Source organism: Manis javanica, chromosome 1, assembly GCF_040802235.1.
Source record: "Manis javanica isolate MJ-LG chromosome 1, MJ_LKY, whole genome shotgun sequence".
NCBI classification, from domain to species: domain Eukaryota; kingdom Metazoa; phylum Chordata; class Mammalia; order Pholidota; family Manidae; genus Manis; species Manis javanica.
Window position 1 is genome coordinate 2,243,607 of NC_133156.1, and position 23,553 is coordinate 2,267,159.

The following is a 23,553-nucleotide window of genomic DNA, read 5'->3' on the forward strand; positions in this document are numbered from 1 at the left end:
AAGAAAACCATTTAGGCACCCTAGGCATTTGTGAAAATTTATCTATGATATGATGGATATTTTCCAACTGTACTTGAACCATCAGACAAATTAAAGCAGCCCATTTCTGGGATCTGTTCACATCCCATATGTTCTTTTAACCATAGATAGTCTATAGTCATGAGATTTTGGGGTGCTACAACTTGCACCCCTCCCAACTCCTGGTTGAGTTCCAATAGTACAGATCCAGTCAAATTCGTTGTCTCACTGTATGCACATGCCAGCCTAGACATCTCCCTCCTCCTTCTTATGGCAAGTCCAGGAGACGGTGGGCTGGATGCAGCCACAACCGCAGCATCGTCCGGATCCCTGTGGAGGCTTTTTGATGATCATCCCCCGGCACGAGTCCTCCAGAGAGTGCTGATGCCGGAAGCTCCTCCTCATATCGTATCTTAGTTCATTTTCTGGGTATCCAAGCTAGGCCTTGATCTTCTGCGTAGAAACAAACAGACCCTTTGCCCACACTTTGACATGCCCTCTATACCACTGTGCAGAACTCATTGGAGGTCAGCACACAGGAACTGCTTTTTTTTTTTTTTTTTTTTTTTAATTAAGAGAAAGGAATATTATCAGAAAAGAGTACCTCCATAGCTGATCATCTGACACCCTTTAAGTGATCAACATTAAGGATATTTAAAGCATGCGTTGATCTTTGATTAACCAATAGTTTTATCCTGTTAAGGAGTAATCCCCCTTTTCTTTCTTTCTTTCTTTTTTTTTTTTTAAATTTTTAATCTACACTTACCTGAAGAATACTATGTTTACTATGCTCTCCCCTATATCAGGTCCCCCCTAACAACCACATTACGGTTACTGTCCATCAGCTTAGCAAAATGTGGTAGAGTCACTACTTGTCCTCTCTGTGTTGTGCAGCCCACCCTCCCCCTTCTCCCTCCCCCCCATGGCATGCTAATCTTAATACCCCCCTTCTTCTTTCCCCCCCTTATCCCTCCCTGCCCACCCATCCTCCCCAGTTCCTTTCCCTTTGGTACCTGTTAGTCCATTTTTGGGTTCTGTAATTCTGCTGCTGTTTTGTTCCTTCAGTTTTTCCTTTGTTCCTATACTCCTCAGATGAGTGAAATCATTTGGTATTTCTCTTTCTTCGCTTGGCTTATTTCACTGAGCATAATACTCTCCAGCTCCATCCATGTTGCTGCAAATGGTTGGATTTTTCCACATCTTGTGGCTGAGTAGTATTCCATTGTGTATATGTACCACATCTTCTTTATCCATTCATCTACAGATGGACATTTAGGTTGCTTCCAATTCTTGGCTATTGTAAATAGTGCTGCGATAAACATAGGAGTGCATCTGTCTTTCTCAAACTTGATTGCTGCGTTCTGAGGGTAAATTCCTAGGAGTGGAATTCCTGGGTCAAATGGTAGGTCTGTTTTGAGCATTTTGATGCACCTCCATACTGCTTTCCACAATGGTTGAACTAATTTACATTCCCACCAGCAGTGTAGGAGGGTTCCCCTTTCTCCACAGCCTCGCCAACATTTGTTGTTGTTTGTCTTTTGGATGGCAGCTATCCTTACTGGTGTGAGGTGATACCTCATTGTAGTTTTAATTTGCATTTCTCTGATAATTAGCGATGTGGAGCATCTTTTCATGTGTCTCTTGGCCATCTGTATTTCTTTTTTGGAGAACTGTCTGTTCAGTTCCTCTGCCCATTTTTTAATTGGGTTATTTTTTTTTTGTTTGTTGAGGCGTGTGAGCTCTTTATATATTCTGGACGTCAAGCCTTTATCAGATCTGTCATTTTCAAATATATTCTCCCATACTGTAGGGTTCCTTTTTGTTCTATTGATGGTGTCTTTCGCTGTACAGAAGCTTTTCAGCTTAATGTAGTCCCACTTGCTCATTTTTGCTGTTGTTTTCCTTGCCCGGGGAGATATGTTCAAGAAGAGATCACTCATGTTTATGTCTAAGAGGTTTTTGCCTATGTTTTTTTCCAAGAGTTTAATGGTTTCGTGACTTACATTCAGGTCTTTGATCCATTTTGAGTTTACCTTTGTATATGGGGTTAGACAATGGTCCAGTTTCATTCTCCTACATGTAGCTGTCCAGTTTTGCCAGCACCATCTGTTGAAGAGACTGTCATTTTGCCATTGTATGTCCATGGCTCCTTTATCAAATATTAATTGACCATATATGTTTGGGTTAATTTCTGGGGTCTCTAATCTGTTCCACTGGTCTGTGGCTCTGTTCTTGTGCCAGTACCAAATTGTCTTGATTACTATGGCTTTGTAGTAGAGCTTGAAGTTGGGGAGTGAGATCCCCCCTACTTTATTCTTCTTTTTCAGGATTGCTTTGGCTATTCGGGGTCTTTGGTGTTTCCATATGAATTTTTGAATTATTTGTTGCAATTCATTGAAGAATGTTGCTGGTAATTTGAGAGGGATTGCATCAAATTTGTATATTGCTTTCGGCAGGATGGCCATTTTGACGATATTAATTCTTCCTAGCCATGAGCATGGGATGAGTTTCCATTTATTAGTGTCCCCTTTAATTTCTCTTAAGAGTGACTTGTAGTTTTCAGAGTATAAGTCTTTCACTTCCTTGGTTAGGTTTATTCCTAGGTATTTTATTCTTTTTGATGCAATGGTGAATGGAATTGTTTTCCTGATTTCTCTTTCTATTGATTCGTTGTTAGTGTATAGGAAAGCTACAGATTTCTGTGTGTTGATTTTGTATCCTGCAACTTTGCTGTATTCCGATATCAGTTCTAGTAGTTTTGGAGTGGAGTCTTTAGGGTTTTTTATATACAGTATCATATCATCTGCAAATAGTGACAGTTTAACTTCTTCTTTACCAATCTGGATTCCTTGTATTTCTTTGTTTTGTCTGATTGCCGTGGCTAGGACCTCCAGTACTATGTTAAATAACAGTGGGGAGAGTGGGCATCCCTGTCTGGTTCCCGATCTCAGTGGAAATGCTTTCAGCTTCTCGCTGTTCAGTATAATGCTGGCTGTGGGTTTATCATATATGGCCTTTATTATGTTGAGGTACTTGCCCTCTATTCCCATTTTGCTGAGAGTTTTTATCATGAATGGATGTTGAATTTTGTCAAATGCTTTTTCAGCATCTATGGAGATGATCATGTGGTTTTTGTCTTTCTTTTTGTTGATGTGGTGGATGATGTTGATGGATTTTCGAATGTTGTACCATCCTTGCATCCCTGGGATGAACCCCACTTGGTCATGGTGTATGATCCTTTTGATATACTGTTGAATTCTGTTTGCTAATATTTTATTGAGTATTTTTGCATCTACATTCATCAGGGATATTGGTCTGTAATTTTCTTTTTTGGTGGGGTCTTTTCCTGGTTTTGGTATTAGGGTGATGTTGGCTTCATAGAATGAGTTTGGGAGTATTCCCTCTTCTTCTATTTTGTGGAACACTTTAAGGAGAATGGGTATTATGTCTTCTCTGTGTGTCTGATAAAATTCCGAGGTAAATCCGTCCGTCCCCGGGGTTTTGTTCTTGGGTAGTTTTTTGATTACTGTTTCAATTTCTTTGCTTGTAATTGGTTTGTTTAACTTTTGTGTTTCTTCCTTGGTCAGTCTTGGGAGGTTGTATTTTTCTAGGAAGTTGTCCATTTCTTCTAGGTTTTCCAGCTTGTTGGCATATAGGTTTTCATAGTAGTCTTTAATAATTCTTTGTATTTCTGTGGAGTCTGTCGTGATTTTTCCATTCTCATTTCTGATTATGTTGATTTGTGTTGACTCTCTTTTTCTCTTAATAAGTTGGGCTAGAGGCTTATCTATTTTGTTTATTTTCTCAAAGAACCAGCTCTTGGTTTCGTTGATTTTTGCTATTGTTTTATTCTTCTCAATTTTGTTTATTTCTTCTCTGATCTTTATTATGTCCCTCCTTCTGCTGACTTTAGGCCTCATTTGTTCTTCTTTTTCCAGTTTTAATAATTGTGATGTTAGACTATTCATTTGGGATTGTTCTTCCTTCTTCAAGTGTGCCTGGATTGCTATATACTTTCCTCTTAAGACTGCTTTCGCTGCATCCCACAGAAGTTGGGGCTTAGTGTTGTTGTTGTCATTTGTTTCTATATATTCCTTGATCTCTATTTTGATTTGTTCATTGATCCATTGATTATTTAGTAGCATGTTGTTAAGCCTCCATGTGTTTGTGAGCCTTTTTGTTTTCTTTGTAGAATTTATTTCTACTTTCATACCTTTGTGGTCTGAAAAATTGGTTGGTAGAATTTCAATATTGTGGAATTTACTGAGGCTCTTTTTGTGAGCTAGTATGTGGTCTATTCTGGAGAATGTTCCATGTGCACTTGAGAAGAATGTATATCCTGTTGCTTTTGGATGTAAAGTTCTATAGATGTCTATTAGGTCCATCTGTTCTAGTGTGTTGTTCAGTGCCTGTGTGTCTTTACTTATTTTCTGCCCGGTGGATCTATCCTTTGGGGTGAGTGGTGTGTTGAAGTCTCCTACAATGAATGCATTGCAGTCTATTTCCCTCTTTAGTTCTGTTAGTATTTGCTTCACATATGCTGGTGCTCCTGTATTGGGTGCATATATATTTAGAATGGTTATATCCTCTTGTTGGACTAAGCCCTTTATCATTATGTAGTGGCCTTCTTTATCTCTTGTTACTTTCTTTGTTTTGAAGTCTATTTTGTCTGATATTAGTACTGCAACCCCTGCTTTCTTCTCACTGTTGTTTGCCTGAAATATGTTTTTCCATCCCTTGACTTTTAGTCTATGCTTATCTTTGGGTTTAAGGTGAGTTTCTTGTAAGCAGCATATAGATGGGTCTTGCTTTTTTATCCATTCTATTACTCTATGTCTTTTGATTGGTGCATTAAGTCCATTTACATTTAGGGTGACTATTGAAAGATATGTACTTATTGCCATTGCAGGCTTTAGATTCGTGGTTACCAAAGGTTCAAGGTTAGCTTCTTTAGTATCTTACTGCCTAACTTAGCTCGCTTATTGAGCTGTTATATACACTGTCTGGAGAGTCTTTTCTTCTCTCCCTTCTTATTCCTCCTCCTCCATTCTTCATATGTTGTGTGTTTTGTTCTGTGCTCTTTTTAGGGGTGCTCCCATCTAGAGCAGTCCCTGTAGGATGCCCTGTAGAGGTGGTTTGTGGGAAGCAAATTCCCTCAGCTTTTGCTTGTCTGGGAATTGTTTGATCCCACCATCATATTTAAATGATAGTCGTGCTGGATACAGTATCCTTGGTTCAAGGCCCTTCTGTTTCATTGCATTAAGTATATCATGCCATTCTCTTCTGGCCTGTAGGGTTTCTGTTGAGAAGTCTGATGTTAGCCTGATTGGTTTTCCTTTATAGGTGACCTTTTTCTCTCTAGCTGCCTTTAAAACTCTTTCCTTGTCCTTGATCCTTGCCATTTTAATTATTATGTGTCTTGGTGTTGTCCTCCTTGGATCCTTTCTGTTGGGGGTTCTGTATAATTCCATGGTCTGTTCGATTATTTCCTCCCCCAGTTTGGGGAAGTTTTCAGCAATTATTTCTTCAAAGACACTTTCTATCCCTTTTCCTCTTTCTTCCTCTTCTGGTATCCCTATAATACGAATGTTTTTCCTTTTGTATTGGTCACATATTTCTCTTAGTGTTGTTTCATTCCTGGAGATCCTTTTATCTCTCTCTATGTCAGCTTCTATACGTTCCTGTTCTCTGGCTTCTATTCCTTCAATGGCCTCTTGCATCTTATCCATTCTGCTTATAAATCCTTCCAGGGATTGTTTCACTTCTGTGATCTCTTTCCTGACATCTGTGATCTCCTTCCGGACTTCATCCCACTGCTCTTGCATTTTTCTCTGCATCTCATCCCATTGCTCTTGCATTTTTTTCTGCATCTCTGTCAGCATGTTCATGATTTTTATTTTGAATTCTTTTTCAGGAGGACTAGTTAGGTCTGTCTCCTTCTCAGGTGTTGTCTCTGTGATCTTTGTCTGCCTGTAGTTTTGCCTTTTCATGGTGATAGAGATAGTTTGCAGAGCTGGTACAAGTGACCGCTGGAAGAGCTTCCCTTCTTGTTGGTTTGTAGCCTTTTCCTGGGAGAATAGCTACCTCTAGTGGCTTGTGCTGGGCAGCTGTGCGCAGACAGGGCTTCTGCTTCCTGCCCAGTTGCTTTGGGGTTTATCTCCGCTGTTGCTGTGGGCTTGGCCTGGCTGGGGCTGTTCCTCCAAAATGGTGGAGCCCCGTTGGAGGGGGAGCAGCCAGGAGACTATTTATCTCCGTAAGGGGCCTCTGTGCTCCCTGCTGCCCAGGGGGTTAGAGTGCCCAGAGATCCCCAGATTCCCTGCTTCTGGTCTAAGTGACCTGTCCTGCCCCTTTAAGATTTCCAAAAAGCACTCTCCAAACCAAAACAACAACAGCAACAATGAGAGAGGGAACAGAAAGAAAGAGAAAAAAAAAAAGGAAAAAAAGGAAAAAACAAGCGATTTTTTTTTTTTTTTTTTTTTTGTCCTCAGGTGCCGGTCCCAGGCACCCGCTCGCTGGTCCTGCTGCCCTGTCTCCCTAGCACCAGGGTCCCTGTCCTTTCAAGGCTTCCAAAAAGCACCCACCCACCGGTCCCGCAGGGAAGGAACGCTCAATATTCTTTGTCCTCAGGCACTGGTCCCACGCACCCGCTCACCAGTCCCGCCGCCCTGCCTCCCTAGCACCGGGGTCCCTGTCCCTTCAAGGCTTCCAAAAAGCACTCAGCAAAAAGAGAGAAAAAAAAGGGGAAAAACGCGCGATTTCTTCCGTCCTCAGGTGCTGGTCTCAGGCACCCACCCACCGGTCCCACAGGGAAAAATGCGGGATATTCTTTGTCCTCAGGTGCCGGTCCCAGGCACCCGCTCACCAGTCCCGCCGCCCTGCCTCCCGAGCACCGGGGTCCCTGTCCCTTTTAGGCTTCCAAAAAGCACTCGCAGAAAAGAGAAAAAAAAAAGGGGAAAAACGCGCGATTTCCTCTGTCCTCAAGTGCCGGTCTCAGGCACCCGCTCACCAGTCCCGCAGGGAAAAACGGGGGATATTCTTTGTCCTCAGGCGCCGGTCCCAGCCACCCGCTCACCAGTCCCGCCACCGTGCCTCCCTAGCACTGGGGTCCCCGTCCCTTCAAGGCTTCCAAAAAACGCTCGCCAAAAAGAGAAAAAAAAAAAAGGGGAAAAAACGCGCGACCTCCTCCGTCCTCAGGCACCGGTCTCAGGCACCCGCCCCCAGGTCTCGCAGGGAGAAACGCGGGATATTCTTTGTCCTCCGGCGCCGTTCCCAGGCACCTCCTCACCGGTCCCGCCACCCTGCCTCCCCAGCAACGGAGGCCTGTCCCTCTAAGGCTTCCAAAAAGCGCTCGCCAAAAAAAAAAAAAAAAAAAACCGCTCCGGTTTCTCTCCACCCGCCGGGAGCCGGGGGGAGGGGCGCTCGGGTCCCGCCGGGCTGGGGCTTGTATCTTACCCCCTTCACAAGGCGCTGGGTTCTTGCAGGTGTGGATGTGGTCTGGATGTTGTCCTGTGTCCTGTGGTCTCTATTTTAGGAAGATTTTTCTTTGTTATATTTTCATAGCTCTATGTGTTTTTGGGAGGAGATTTCCACTGCTCTACTCACGCCGCCATCTTGGCTCCGCCCTTGATATTCATTTTTAATGTTTAAATATTTAATATAAATTTAAATAACATCAGGTATTTAAATATTATCAGTCCTTCATATTCAACTATGCTGGTTTATAAAAATTATTAAAAATAACTACAACCCAGTATGAGCTATATCTAAATACCATACTCACTGAAATTCTACCCAAGTATGCCTATTTATATTCTGTATTGCCTGTCATTATGAAACCTGGTAGACACACTTTAATTCTGAACTTCAAATGGGAGTGAGAACACATTTGCTTCCAATCCTTGCTTCTGTTCAGTGAAAGCAGGTGAGAGGAAGGACAAAACCCTTCTCCTTCAAAATGCCTATCAGAAGCAATAAAATCACCCTTTTAAACTGTGGGGCCACTGGCTAAAAGTGATGAAAGGGATATTGGTGTGGTGTGCAAGAATATGGACTGAAGAAACTGGTCAGAAGGGAAAAATTTATTGACATGTTATATCCTCAAATACCCATTCAAAACAAAATTACTTCTGTCATATTGAATGTTGTCCTATCCCTTAGATTTACTCCCCACTCTTACCGAACCAGCATGCATCCATGCCCACATGCACACCCACTCCCCAACTTGTATCTCATTAGAACTTACTTCCAAGACTTTTTAGGGTCTCTTGTCTATTGGGAGGTAAGTGAAAAGCAGATGTCAGTTCTAGCTAAACCTGTGAAGGAAGGGAATGATCTGTATCTGCATTTTGAAACTTAATTGCAATAGATATTCAGAATATAATCACTAGATTAGAAATCAGAATTCTAGTATCAGCTCTGCCATGGAGCAAGCTAAACATGTCAACTTAGGCAAGTTATTTCACCTTCTAAGTCTCAGTTTCTACATCTCATACTGGGACAGTAAAGAGAAGGAAAGGCTCTGGAGAGAGAATGAGCAGTGAGGAGACTATTTGCATGGATAAGGAAAGGAAGTAAAGTAAGGTGGTAATGCAGCTACACATTCTGGAAGTTGTTCAAAGCTGAGCTAGAGTTAGGAAGTGAAAACAGAGGGAACTCCTTTGAAAGAGTTTCAATCGTTAACCATGCTGGCTAACTTCATTGTGGGCAGAGAGGTGTGGTAGCTTCTTGAACAGAAGTGAGAGGATGAAAATAGTTGGAATACTAAATTGTCAGGATGAATTGGTAGGCAGCATGGTCAGGAAAATCAGATATATTCCATAGTGTGGATCTGATAAGGGCTTGGGTGGTGGCAAAGAACAACTGCAAGCTGTTAAAGGGGAACAGTTTTCCCTTGACTCAAGTCATCCCTTATAATTGGGATGCTTCCAAGGATTTTTTTAGGAATTCGAGTTACTGTGCAATAAAATGTACTTATCCTGTGAATTCAGAGCCACTCCAGTCTCCTGTGTATCTCGAGTTAGAATGACAATAGATGGTATAGCCCTTTAAAAAATACTGCTAATGGGATAAATCCAGCTTTTACTTAAAACTACAATTACATCTGTCTCAGAAATAGGTTTTTATACTGTTTGCTTAAACCCGTGAAAGAACTGACTTTGTTGATCTGCACACTTCTATCATGCCCTTAATGACCATTTCACAACAGCATTTTCCATGCACCAGACATAGATTTAGGCACTGTACATGCACTATCTCATTTAATCATCACACAATCTCTATGAGGCAGGCACTATTGTTGTTCACACTTTACAAGTGAGGATACTCAGCACAGAGAGACTCAGTAAGTTGCCTACATTTATGCCAAAAATTTGCCATCATTTACCAAAAATAAGTGACACACCTGGGATTCACACTGGGATCAAACAGAGTCCTTATTTCTCACTTCTAAACACACTGTCTCCCATCTCAAAGGGATGGCCTGTAGATGCAGCATAAGTTTTCTTTCCATACCTATTGCATCCTCAGTGAAAACAGTTGCTGATGGGTCTGTTCACTTCAAGACCAAGAACATTATAAGGGATAGAGGGTGAAGACTTTTGTTATCCTTGTAGCTGAATGCCTTATTGGAGATTAATCTTATCACACCATAACTCAAATCAGTCAGTGCTTCAACTCAAGATCTGCTTCCCAGTGACATACCCGGCGGGTTGCTACAAAAGTCTGCCCTACTCAATAATAAATACTCTTCCCAGAAGAAAATTGTGTTGCTCTATGTTTTAAAACAATTGCTACATATAGGGTTGAGTTCTAATATATATGAGTTTTATATCATTACAATTGTATTTCTCATACTTTGAAAAACATTATACTCGACATGCAAGCAATTCAGGGAACTCCAATTATACAGTCAGTTCAAAATTGCATTGGCCACAATTTGTGCCTCCACTCCTGTGGCATTACATATACCTGTCTTTAAATAGTAGATTCTAATAAACAATAATAGCAAAATGGTTGTAAGAACACAGAATTAGAACATGAGTTAGTTCAATTATGTAACTCATTCTAAAACAATGGATGAAACCATGCCAAGGTTCACTATCACTCAGCCCATTTCTGATTTTTGCAGAAGATGAGAAACTTGAGTCTTTACAAAAAAATGATAAATATTTTGCTGAAGACATTTTAGTGGGAAATTTTCAACTGTAGAGACATCTACAAGGTTCTAAAATTAATCCTGAAGGAACAAACAAAATGGACAGTATTGAAATTTATGGACTTTTTTTGTAAAATGCTATTATTTAGGGATTTCTGATAAATGTGTCCTTATGTTTAAACCTTTTCCTATTAGATGTTCATTGCTTCATATGAAAGAAACGTTTAATGTTTCAAATTAATAAAAAAGTTCTTCAATAAATTATGAGAATGATGGATTCACATATCTGACTATCCTGCCTACTAAACATGAATATGCAAAGAAGATCTATTTTGATAATATCTTTGGCAAATTTGCAGAGATTAAAGCCTGAAAACAATAGGAATGATAGTGTTATTATTCATTACTATGGCACACAAGTTTTTCTTTTTTCAGAAGCATGTAATGCAATTAATCTGTAGATTTTTTTCCTCCTATTGCATTATAACATTTATTTCATTTTTAAATTTTTAAATTTTGTTTTATTACTGGCATGGTTACATACACCAAGTTCAATTTTTTAAATGTCAGCATCTACATTTATTTTCTGGGTCTTACTATTTTTTGTCTCATTTCATAATTACTGAAGATACTTTAATCCTATACAGGAGGATTATTAAAAAGTTGTTCTCTCTGGGTATCATGTATGATAGGTACTATACCACCTATGTAAGGCCTGCACGTGGGAATGAAGGTTCTTGCCAACAGACTGCCACTCTTTAGTTGGATCCTAATTTCATTTCTGTACTTCCAAGATGCTGCCTGCAAAATTTCTGGTCACTCTAATACAAGGCACACTTGGATGTTAAAATCCAGGAGCACTTGGGGCCTAGAGGGTCAGCAGACATCTAGTGAAGATGGGGCGGGGGTCTAGTTTTGATTGAGCTTATTACTGGCATTCAAGAACACATGGGTGTTGTTGCATCTGGACCTCTGGCCCTAAGGCCACAGAAGGCTTTTTCTTAACTATGTAAGGATTAAAAAGCACAGGCTTCATTTCTCCTTAGGTTTATTGTTTTTAGTGCATAAATGTACTTGGTTTATCTCCTAAAAGTTGTGGCAGTCTGATAGTTCATATCTTAATTGGAACCCAGAACCTCCTTCTATTAGGGGGCACCCCTGGGACAGGGAAGACCAGCTCTGTTCTGAGCCTTAAGAAAAAAATCCTTCCTGTTCTCTCCCTTCTGTTCCCTTTTCCAGGCACCTGTCCCTGTGGGTTGACTAGAGGATGGTGAGGGGCATATTAGAACCACTTAGGGGCTTTGCCACCTGTACACATCATGTCACTGAGGGATAGACATGTGTGTGAAGTCTGAAAAGCTTCCTGGGTTGAGAACAATTGGTTTGAAGTATTGTTATTAGAATATAAGTTGTGACCAATTAGTGTAACATGAAATTAATTTTTTAGGTGGTACAAGTATCAATAAAAAAATAGAATTAAATAGAATTTTTAAAAATCAGAGTGCCTCACTTGAAATATGAGAAATGTTATTTTGGACATTTGGGGCATTTTTTGCTTGAGGTGGTGTGCGTGTGTCTGTGTGGTGTTAGATGAAACTGTTAGATGTGTTTCTAACTTGAAAGTATGGTCAAAAATGTCTGCAAACCATGGACATGGAGGGCCAGGCCTAGCTGGTAGGCCTCAGGAATGGCAACGAAAACCGTCTTTCCTGCTTTGCGTGAGGGCCCTGAGCTTTTACCTGCTTTGGCAAAGGAGACGCTGTGGCTCCACATGGCTCCCACTGGGTTTCCAAGGTCTGTCCTTTGACCTCTTCTTCAGAAACATCAGCCAGTGGAAGGAGACTGATAGAGGAACACCCTGGTCACACCAACCACAACTGTCATTCATTCTAAAGCTATTAGTGAGGAACTGCCTGTTAAACTCTGTCCTCTTCCTTCACTGACGGTCCACCCTGAAGACTTTCTGAAAGAAAGCCCTCATCTCCTCTATGAATGGGTAGGTGTCCTCTCTTTGACCCTGACAACTGGAAGTCTCCTCAGCTTCTGGAGGGTTTGACCCCTGTCACTGAGATGAGGTCAGTCTCATCCTTCCCTTAGCCCTGGCTTATCTGTCAGGCATTTGCATTGTGTTTACTGCATTCTAATAACACATGCCCAAATCTCTTTTGAAAAGAGGAAGGATGTGTTTGGAAAATAGAAATATTGCTCCAGTGGGCAGCAGGGTTTTGTACAGCTGAGTCTCCTCTGTATGCCCCTACTGCCTACCTAGAAGTGTTTGGTAAATAAGTCACAACTCAATTCAATATTAATGACACAAAATGCAAGCAAAAAAAGAAAGCTTAATTGTAACAGTTTTTTTTGTGTGCGTGTCTGCTTACATCTAAATAATTCGCCTCTCTCTCCTCTCCTTTTATCTCTTCTGATTTCTATTTTTATTCACTTCTGAATCCATGCTATGTAAGTAAGTTTGTGACTACTTACTCAGTGCATACCAGATGCAAACCATAAGACCTGTTCTTGCCTGGAGAAAAGGGGTCTAGAGTTGGTAGAGGAGCACCAAGGCATCCCAGGACTGAGAAGCTGGTGCCCTGGAAAGCTGAATCCTGAACAGTGACCATGGGCCAGAGAGGGGGGTGAGTAGTACTCCGTCCTTTTCCCAGTCTTGTTTTTCTACACCCTTCTAATACAGTCTACCACTTTTACTTAATTTTTTTTATCTGTCTCTTCCCCCTAAAGCGTAAGCTCCATGGCATCAGGGTTTTTCTGCTATATCTGCAGCACCTTGCACATAGTAGGTGCTCAATTAGTTCCAGAAACCACACTTTGGCCAATAATCTACACTACTTCTTCAAACTATCAGTTGTTTATGTCACCCCATCTTCCTCTGCTCCCCCACCCACCTTTGCTAAACTTCTTATTGAGTCTGTTGGGCATGCATCCATGTATAATATATGTTTCAGGTTGAGGAGGATATGCTTCAGGCTGAAGAATCCTAAACTGAGTAGGACTTGCCTGTATCTTCTGAACTCCAGCAAGTCCTCAAACACCCACAGGGAGGCTGTGGTGCTCAGGCCTGGAGACCAGCTCTTCTGCAGTGAACTGGGTCTCCCTGCAGCCTTGTGTGCATATCAACAGCTGCAAACACAAACACAGCTGTCAAGCTTAATGCACTCCTTCCCCAGTTCTCTTCCTTTTAAGTCCACCAACAAGCAAACGTCAGAGATCAAAACTATAACATGAGTGCACCAGCACAAAAGCCACACAGTAAATTGGGATTCCAGTCTCCTTTCCTTTGTGTTTCATCAAAAAGGCCTGGGATGCAGAGATACATGTTTGGTTCTTTTTAGAAATCCTGATCACTGAGAAGACAACGAGGCAGAGGGCAAAGTCAACCAGATGTTAAGTTAGAAGCTCTAGGTTCTGGTCATACTTTGGTCACTGCTGTAACTTCGGGTAGATCAAATCCTTTCTGGGATTCAGATTTCCAGGCTGTAAAGTGTGGATGATAATCTTAATAACCTCAGATGGGTGCTATGAAGGTAAAATGAAAGAGTATGTTATAGAAACATAGGACATTAATATAAAATAATATTAATATAAACTATTAATATAAAATATTAGTTGTAGCCCTTTGCTGAAATTAAAACATACTTATAAAGAGATAATTCAAAAAAGCACAAGGGCAGTAAAAAATGATGGATATTCAAAAGTATGTTTCCAAGATACCAAAATAATATTCTACCTTCTTGAGTTTGCCACATAAGTATTTAACAGTACTGTTAGGTATATATTTTTCTCTTATTTTAGGGATAATAAAAAATTATGTTTAGCAATAATCAATTCCTTAATTCATACAACCTACATTTGTTGAGCACCTCTAATTCGGGCACTGAAAGCTGCATTACTTTTCCAAGGCACCACTACAGCCCGGTAGCAAAATTAAGGTTCATAACCGGCCTATCTGAGTCCAAAGTCCATGTTAACAAAAATGATACAGAGTCTCTGGAAGCTCTAAGGAGCACTAGTGTTCATTCATTCCCAACCCTCTACTCCAAGCAGGACTAAATTCCATGGGAGACTCTTTACATCATTAATAACTACAATGCGAGCATCGACAGACTGACAGTATTCCCCAGACGGTACAGCCAGTATATTGGATGACAAAGCAGAACTCATTATTTCAGTTTAACAATTATTTATTGGTCACCAGGTGTGAGCCAGGTAATATGATAGATGGTTGTGGAGATACAAACACCAATAAGCATGTCCCTTCCCTAGAGAAGCTCAGAAGCTAGTAGGGGAAACAGACATGGGAAAGGACAAAGGCATGAAAGACAGCTGAAGATTGACCTTGGCAAACTTGTTACTGAGCACAGGAGAGAGCCCTTAAGAATTAACTATATGAATTCATGTTTTCAATGTGTGTAAGGAAACTGGGAGGACATGGGACTTTGAGTTAGGAAAGCAAGTAAATTTTGTGTGCCCCATAGGGACGTTATGTGTGGCTTGGGTGAAACTCAAGTTGTATTTTTTTAAATAATCAATCTTTGGCTGTATATACTAACATTTGATAAACATTTTACAATTCCCCAAACACTCCCTCAGATTATCCTTTCCAAGTGAAAACATAATTTACCAAAAAGCCTTAGTAACTTTCCTTTCAGAAAATAAAGATACAGAAATTCTGTTATTTCTCCACTTTTCTTCATACAAAATTGCCACCATTAACCTTGTCAGTATCAAAACTTTCATGTTAAAGTTTCCATTGAAAGTGGCAAAAGTCAGGGAGAAAAATGTATGTCCTTTTAAGAAAATATATATATATCCTCAAGTGTACATAGCAGGCATCTCAGAAAAATGAGTCACATTTCCATTTGAAGACTAGGATTATCAGTAAACTTGATGGAAGCTAAATCCTCTTTCCCAGGCATAATTACCACATAGGAGCTTTTCTCTCTCCCCTGCTCTCAATTCTTCCTTATTATGAATGTAGTAGCAGTTAGCATACTGCAGAGCAGGAAGGCATAGCTAATCTCTGAGGCTTAAAATTTGTTAAACTGAACATAACTACATATTAAAAATCCTAGATTCTTCTGTCTCCTAAATGCACAGGGGAACTAGGCTTGAAACTAAAGATTAAAAAGTGCAGAAAATTGTTCTCTTTCTTTCTCTGTCATATATTCATGAGGATAGAGCTGCACAACAAATTCCATGAAATAAAATTAGATTTATTATTCTATGGGAATTCTAGAAAACCACCTCTATGTAGTATTTGCCATCAACATTTAGAAAGACTTAGTCTTGGCCCCAGAGCACAGGTTCTATAAATACTAATGAAGAGCAAGCACACCAAGGGGCAAACAGTTCTCTAATGTTATTTCTCCCTTCCTTTTTTCTATTTTTCCAAAAATGGTCTTTTCAAAGCCTCCTGATAAACTCAAGCAAATGTCTCATGCTTTGTACCCTGCACATGGAATCATACTTGCTAACCTAATTTTATATAGAAGGCTTTAGAACTGAAGTTGCCTCAGGAGCTGCTGATTACTTCAGTGAGCACTTCCTTGCCTGTGCTGGAGTGACCTGATCCAGGCATAGCAAAAATAGCTGCTGAGGATTTCATCTCAAAGCAAATGTCTGTCACTGAAGGGCGTCAAGGATGGGTATATGAAGAGCGGCAGCTTGTTCAGGAAAGAGGTCTACAGTGAGGAGGAGGGAATGAGCACTCATGGAGTGCCTGCATGGGATCTGGTGCTTTGCCGTATTACCCCACTCAATTCTTACAATTCTTTGAGGTGAACATTATTACAAATTAATCGATTGATTCAACAAATATTTTTCAAGCACTATTACATACCATGAATTGTTTACAAGTAAACCAGACTATAAGGTCCTTTCTCTAATGGAGCTTCACTGGATGATGTAATTTTGAAGGGGTCTAAATCTTTATAGCATTTATGCATAAATTAGTAATAAAAACCTTCTGAATCATCGACCAGACACTACTCATAGCCAGATACACATTCAGTATCTTTGAAGTGTTTTGTCAACTGTAAATATGAGAGCTTCTACATATAACTGTAAAACTGCAAACATATGAGCTTCACTTAGGTTATTGATAAATTAGAACACTCCCGATCTGGAAAATAGGGATAAGACAATTACTCCTAGAGTTACGTTAAAGGTTAGAGTAGATAGCATATATACATTTATGGGCTCAACAAATGTTATTTGCCCATCTATTTCACTTGCTTACTCTCCAACTTACTCAAACATACTTTACCACTAAGTGAACTGCAACATAAGGAGACTATATATGGGATTTCCATGAGGGAAGAGGGATTCATTTCTAAAGTAATGAAATATAATCCCTTTTATAAGGGACCTTACCTATGACACAATTCCATTGCCAGGTATCCATAGATAGCGTTAGAGAGAAGCTTTGTTGAAACTAAAAAAACATATTTTTGCATCTTACCATTCTATAGTCTGTAAAAATATACATATAAATCACAGGCCAGTTTAATTGCCACATTTTATAAAACTCTTCTCCACATTCTTCTGATATGTCTAAAATGTACAGTTTTGCAAAAGACATGAGAAGGAAAACAGCAGTATTTGATAAAACACTAAAAATATTGACTGATGCTACCATGAAGGACTATTTAATAATAAACCTATGCTGATGTATGTTATGTTTTATTTCTCCTCATTCTCTCTCTTTTCTATCTTATTTCTCATTTATGCCGAATTTTTCAAAGATAGTATGGGATTTGGAACAATATGTTGTCAAAAATCTCCAATAGATGATGATAAAGGGATTACCAAATAGGATTTAGGATTCTTCCCACCAGTTAAAAAGATGTTGGAAGCGCTGTTCCTTTACCAGTTTGGCTACTTTCCCAGCAGTCTTTAGTGATGGTGAATACTTACCAGTACTTTTTCTTCTTCATCCTGACCAACTCTGTTGAAGAAAATTCCAAAGAGCAGGCAATCTCAAAATAATTTTCCTAGTGGAAATCAACAAACTCACAGGATCCTATTATCTAAACAACTGTTTTTCAAATTTTCTCAAAGTCCAAAGAGCCAATATTGAACACTTTTTCTTCCTACAATAACTACCCATAGGAGAGACAATCTAAATAATAATTAGGTCCAAAAAAGGTCTTTAACCAGATTTCCAAAACCTTTTAAACACTTAGTTTCAAAGATGAACCATAACTAGGCATAATTATGTTTTATGACGATGTCCTCCAGGAGAGTCTAGAGGACAGCTTTGACATATCCATGTGACTTCATATAAATCTCTGCCTGTTCAAGTATGAAGTGGGAGAAATGTTAGACTAGTGGATCTCAATAGGGGGCATTCCCCACCCTTATTTTCCCTCCCTCTGGACATTTGGAAATGCCTGGGACATTTTTGGTTAACTGGGGGGTGCTGCTGACATCTAGTGGGTAGAGGCCAGGGATGCTACTAAACCCTACAAGGCACAAGAGAAGCCCACAACAAACACTTATCCAGCACAAAGTGCCAATAATGCCTAGTGAGAAACTATGTTAGAGGACCTGTGACGATGCTTTCAACTTTGAATTTTACAAAGTTCATAGGCATTATTTAAGAATTTAGATAGATAGATAGATAGATAGATAGATAGATAGATAGATAGATAGATAGGGATATAGTTACAGATATTAGATATAAATGTCTTGAAAATTTGTATTAAAACCAAACTTCCAGTTAAATAAATCTCAACTTTATCTTAAAGTCCTAAGCAGTGAGAAGGAAATTAAACAACTCAGCAGCTAGCCGATTAAGCAATATGTCGTAAGTGTCCACAGCAGACATATGACTGTTGGGCAGGAAAAGATCTTCAGTTGTAGTCCAAATGAAATAAAAAGTTAGCCATTGTGGGTTCCACCTAGAATAAACTGGCTAGAGAATTGCTGAAGACCTAAAGACAGGGTCTCTCAACAACTTTTACTTTAAATCATGATGAAAGCCTGGATATTTTGTTCAGACTAAAGCAACACTGTTGTGAAGAGCTAGTCCTCCCAGCAGAGAAGTTTATAAAGATTTTCAAATAATTCATTCTTCAAAGGAATTAAGGGGGCATGGATCATTGGAGGTGCCAATGGCTGCAGCAGCCCAGGCTTAGAATATGCCCAACTCTCCTATTAAAATAGCCAGAGCAACTAGGTAGGAAAATTAAAACTTAAAAACTACACTTACAACAAAATTAAATGACCTGAATCCAAAATACAAGCAACTGGGGACAAACTATCACTAGCCACAAGATCTGCATGCCACCCATGTTAGTGCAGGAATGAGCAGAAGAAAAAAATAGAGGCTTGTGGACTGAGAACAGGAGAACCTCCGAGTATCTAGTGGGTATTACTGGAAAACATGGCAGGCCAATCTGAGATGGTGACTGACACCAATATGGTTTTATTTTATCTAATAGTACATACAATAAAAGGGATCTTAGGAATGATCTAAAGAGTTGGAGTAGTCCAGTTACTGTGCACACATGAAACAAATGACCAGCCAGGGATCTCTTCTAAGACAGGGTTTCATGATGAGGAGACACAGCTGAGAGTGGAATAAAAATTAAGCAGGCTGGAAACAATAGAGATGAAGAAAGAAAATGGTTCAGATAAAAGTAGGTCCAGGAAATCTCAGAAATCAAGCTACCATGTTTTGATTTTTAACTCTGTATGAAAAATGGGCAAAGATTTTTAAAAAGAAAAGGATGTTCTGTAATGTTAAGAACATTGTCTAAACCTAGTTTCCCAATATTTTTGAAAAATTAAACACACAAGAAGAGTAGCAGGAAAGTATTAAGATCTATGTCTAAGACAATTACTGTAAAAGAAAAGAGTAAGGAGCAGAGTAACATCTCTGTAGTCCAAGGCTGTCCAATAGAGCTTTCTCCAATCATGGAATTGTTCTATATCTTTGTTGTCCAATACAGTAGCCATTAGACACATATAGCTATTGAATAGTGAGCCTGAGGAACCAAACGTTCAGTATTATTAAATTTTAATTAATTTAAATTTAAATAGCTACATAAGGCTAATAGGTGCTATATTGAACAACACAGCTACAGACAGTAAAACCAAACCAGAAAGGCTTATTAAAAAACATACCAAAACTATAACAAAATATTTCAAAATAAGATAAAGGCATTAAGAAAATCATGCAATAGCAACATAAGTCAAATTAAAATAACAGAGTTGAGATAACATTCCAGGAATAATTATAAATTAAGAAAAATTATCTTAGACATGAAGACTAAATTAAAAGAAAACAGGAATAAATCAGCACCATAAATGATACATTACAAAAACAGAAGGTGAAAAGGAAAAAATTAAAAATTAAAAATTAAAAACAAATGAAGAAATAGATCAAAGTGATTTTGGAAAAGGGACAGATATTGAAGAGTAACTAAGAAGACCCAACATACAGATAATAGGAATACGTCTATTCCTGTTAAAAAAAAATACCTATGTTAATAAGTACTAAACAAATTCTAAAAACTGTATTTCAATAAAAAATTTATTAGACAAAAGAGACTTGAAACCACATATTGAAAATGCACACCATATACCCAAAAATATAAACCTGCAATGACCAAAACCAAAAAAATATATATTGTAATATAAGAACAGGAATTTAAAGAAAAAGAGAAAACCTTTTATAATCTTGATGAAAAGTACATGATTTATGTAAGAGATTGGATTGCTTTTCATCAGACTTTTCAACAATACCTTTTGCCAAAGTACACTGAAGAAATGATTTAAAATTCTCAAGGAAAAAAATTGAGAGGCAAAGATTTTATATGCAGAAAAATTGGCCTTCAAGCACCCTGATGAGAGTTTATTGAGGAACCCACAGAGAATAAGCTTCAAACAAGCAAGAAGACTAGAGATTGGTGACAAGTATTAAATGTATAGCTACTCATAGAATTCAGATTTAGTGTGGATAAAAAGGGAGAGATTATAGTATGTAATGGCTGTATGTTCTGATAATTTTGATTCAGTACAACCATTAAAAAAAATTTGGGAATATGGGACAGCATATACAAAAATTAATTATTAGTGAGCTGATCCTGAAGGGATAAAAGATGGCGGCATGAGAGGAGAGACAGAGGCTTCCTCCTAAAACCGCATACAATTAGAAAATATAGTTGGTGCAACTAATCCTGAGAGAGCAGCAGGAAAGAAGACTGTGCCAGATGGCATACACATGGAGAAAAGAGAAGACCTCACGGAACAGGGTAATGTACCAAAGCTGCGGCCTGGCAGGACCCAAGCCCTTCCCCCACCCCAGCTCACCAGCGGAAGGAAGAGAAACAGAGCAGGGAGGGAGTAGAAGGTCTGGAACTGCTGAATACCTAGCTCTTCAGATCTGCTCTGGGAGCACAAACCTACATTTCATGGTGCTTTCATGATACTTAACGGGACTATGGGGTCGGAAAGCTAATACAGGCAGAATTCCTGGAGAGACTGAGATTCCAGCCGCTCATGGAAAGCAGGGGTCCATATCCGGCTGCTCTGGGACAAAAGCTTATACCTGTGTGCTTGGCCCACTGGTTCAGGCAGTGGAGACAGTCATAGCAGCCAGGAAGCAGGAAACAGCTATTTCCTCCCGCCAGGCACCAATACCGCTCCCCCTGCAAACCCCGACATTGCTGCAGGGGCTAAGCAGTTCCAGAGAGTAGAGATTCTGGACACTAGAGGGTGCCATATACAAATATGAAACACCAAAGGAACCTGGTTCAGAGTAAAATTAATATAACTCCAGAGAAAGATTTAAATGACATGGATCTTATGACTCTTGCTGAAAGGAGGTTCAGAATAAAAATCATCAACATGCTAATAGATGTACAGAAAGATATCCAAGAACTCAGGAGTGAATTCCAGTAGGAGAACCAATCGTTGAAGAGCACAATGGAGGGTATTAAAAGCAGGTTGGATATGGTGGAGGAGACGATAAATGAAATAGAAACTAGAGAAGAGGAATACAAAGAGGCTGAGGTACAGAGAGAAAAAAGGATCTCTAAGATTGAAAGAATATTGAGAGAGCTGTGTGACCAATCCAAACGGAACAATATTCGCCTTACAGGGATACAAGAAGAAGAAGAAGAGAGAAAGGGATAGAAAGTGTCCTTGAGGAGTTAATTGCTGAAAACTTCCCCAATCTGGGGAAGGAGATAGTCTCTCAGGCCATGGAGATCCACAGACCTTCCAACACAAGGGACCCAAGGAAGACAACACCAAGACATATAGTAATAAAATTGGCAAAGATCAAGGATAAAGACAGACTATTAAAAGCAGCCAGAGAGAGAAGTAAGATCACATACAAAGGAAAGCCCATCAGGCTAACATCAGACTTCTCAGAAGAAACCTTACAGGCCAGAAGGGAGTGGCATGATGTATTTAATGCAATGAAGCAGAAGGGCCTAGAACTAAGATTACTTTATCTAGCAAGAATATCATTTAAGTCTGAAGGAGGAATTAAACAATTTCCAGATAAGCAAAAGCTGAGAGAATTTACCTCCCACAAACCATCTCTACAGTTTATTTTGTAGGGACTGCTATAGATCAGAGTGTTCCTAAGGTTTAATAGCTGTCAACAGAGGTAATAAAACCACAGTAAAGAAAGCAGAGCAGGTAATCACTAAGCAAATGGAAGATTAAATGAACTATTCCCAAAGTCAATTAAGGGATAGACAAAGAATACATAATATGATACTTAATATATAAAGAATGGAGGAGGAAGAAAAATGAGGAGAAAATGAAAAGGACCCTTAGATTGTGTTTGTAACAGCATATTAAGTGAGATGTTAGACTCTTAGAAAGTAAGGAAATTAACCTTGAACCTTTGGTAACCATGAATCTAAAGCCTGTGATGGCAATAAGGCTGTACCTATCGATAATCACACTAAATGTAAATGGACTGAATGCACCAATCAAAAGACATAGAGTCACTGCATGGATAAAAAAATAAGACTCATCTATATGCTGCCTACAAGAGACTCACTTTAAACCCAAAGACATACACAGACTAAAGGTGAAGGGATGGAAAAAGATATTTCATGCAACTTACAGATAGAAAATAGCAGGAGTTGCAGTACTTGTATCAAACAAAATAGACTTCAAAACAAAGAAAGTCACAAGAGATAAAGAAGGACATTACATAATGATAAAGGGGTCAATCCAACAAGAAGATATAACCATTATGAATATCTATGCTCCCAATACAGGAGCACCCACTATATATGAAACAAAGTAACATAATTAAAAGGGGAAATAGAATGCAATGCATTCATTCTAGGAGATTTCAACACTCCACTCACTCTGAAGGACAGATCAACAGACAGAAGATAAGTAAGGAGACAGAGGCACTGAACAACACAGTAGAACAGATGGACCTAACAGACATCTACAGAACTCTACACCCAAAAGCAACAGAATACACATTCTCCTCAAGTGCACATGGAACATTTTCAAGAAGAGATCATACACTAGGCCACAAAAAGAGCCTCAGTAATTACAAAAAGATTGAAATTGTACCAACCAGTTTCTCAGACCACAAACGTATGAAACTAGAAATAAATTACGCAAAGAAAATGAAAAATCCCACAAACACGTGGAGACTTCACAACATGCTCCTAAATAACCAATGGATCAATGAACAAATAAAAACAGAGATCAAGAAATATATGGAGACAAATGACAACAATAATTCAACACTGCAAAACCTGTAGGATGCAGCCAAGGCTGGGCTAAGAAGAAAGTATATTGCTATACACACCTACCTCAGGAAAGAACAATCCCAAATGAGCAGTGTAAACTCACAATTAACAAAAGTACAAAAAGAAGAACAAAGGAGGCCCAAAGTCAGTAGAAGGAGGGACATAATAAAGAATTAGAGCAGAAATAAATTTGAGAAGAATAAAACAACAGAAAGAATCAATGAAAGCAAGAGCTGGTTCTTTGAGAAAATAAACAAAATAGATAAACCTCTAGCCAGGCTTATCAAGTAAAAAAGAGACTCTACTCACATTAACAGAATAAGAAATGAGAAAGGAAAAAATCACTATGGATACCACAGAAATACAAAGAATCATTAGAGAACACTATGAAAAATTAAATGCTAACAAACTGGATAACCTAGAAGAAATGGACAACTTTTTCCAAGGCTGACCCAGGAAGAAACAGAAAATCTGAACACACCAATTACCAACAACGAAATGGAACTGGTAATCAAAAACCTACCTAAGAACAAAACTCCTAGACCAGATGGCTTCAACGCTGAATTTCATCAAACATTTAGTGAAGACCTAACACCCATTCTCCTTAAACTTTTCCAAAAAAGAGAA

The 23,553-nt window shown here is 39.1% G+C and overlaps 1 protein-coding gene across 7 annotated transcripts in view; it reads right to left on the reverse strand.

Annotated features, from left to right (window-relative positions):
* Positions 1 to 23,553, reverse strand: part of LOC140844947 (uncharacterized) — a 205,728-nt gene that overhangs the window by 144,646 nt on the left and 37,529 nt on the right. For 2 of the 7 annotated variants that reach the window (XR_012123777.1, XR_012123692.1), the window contains exon 4: positions 9,786 to 13,702. The exons of 4 other annotated variants lie outside the window; for them this stretch is intronic. The gene's annotated coding sequence lies outside the window, so the exon portion shown is untranslated. Of the gene's footprint in view, positions 1 to 9,785; positions 13,703 to 17,060; positions 17,133 to 23,553 lie in introns of those variants that run through there. One more of the 7 variants, XR_012123762.1, reaches the window with a different exon arrangement.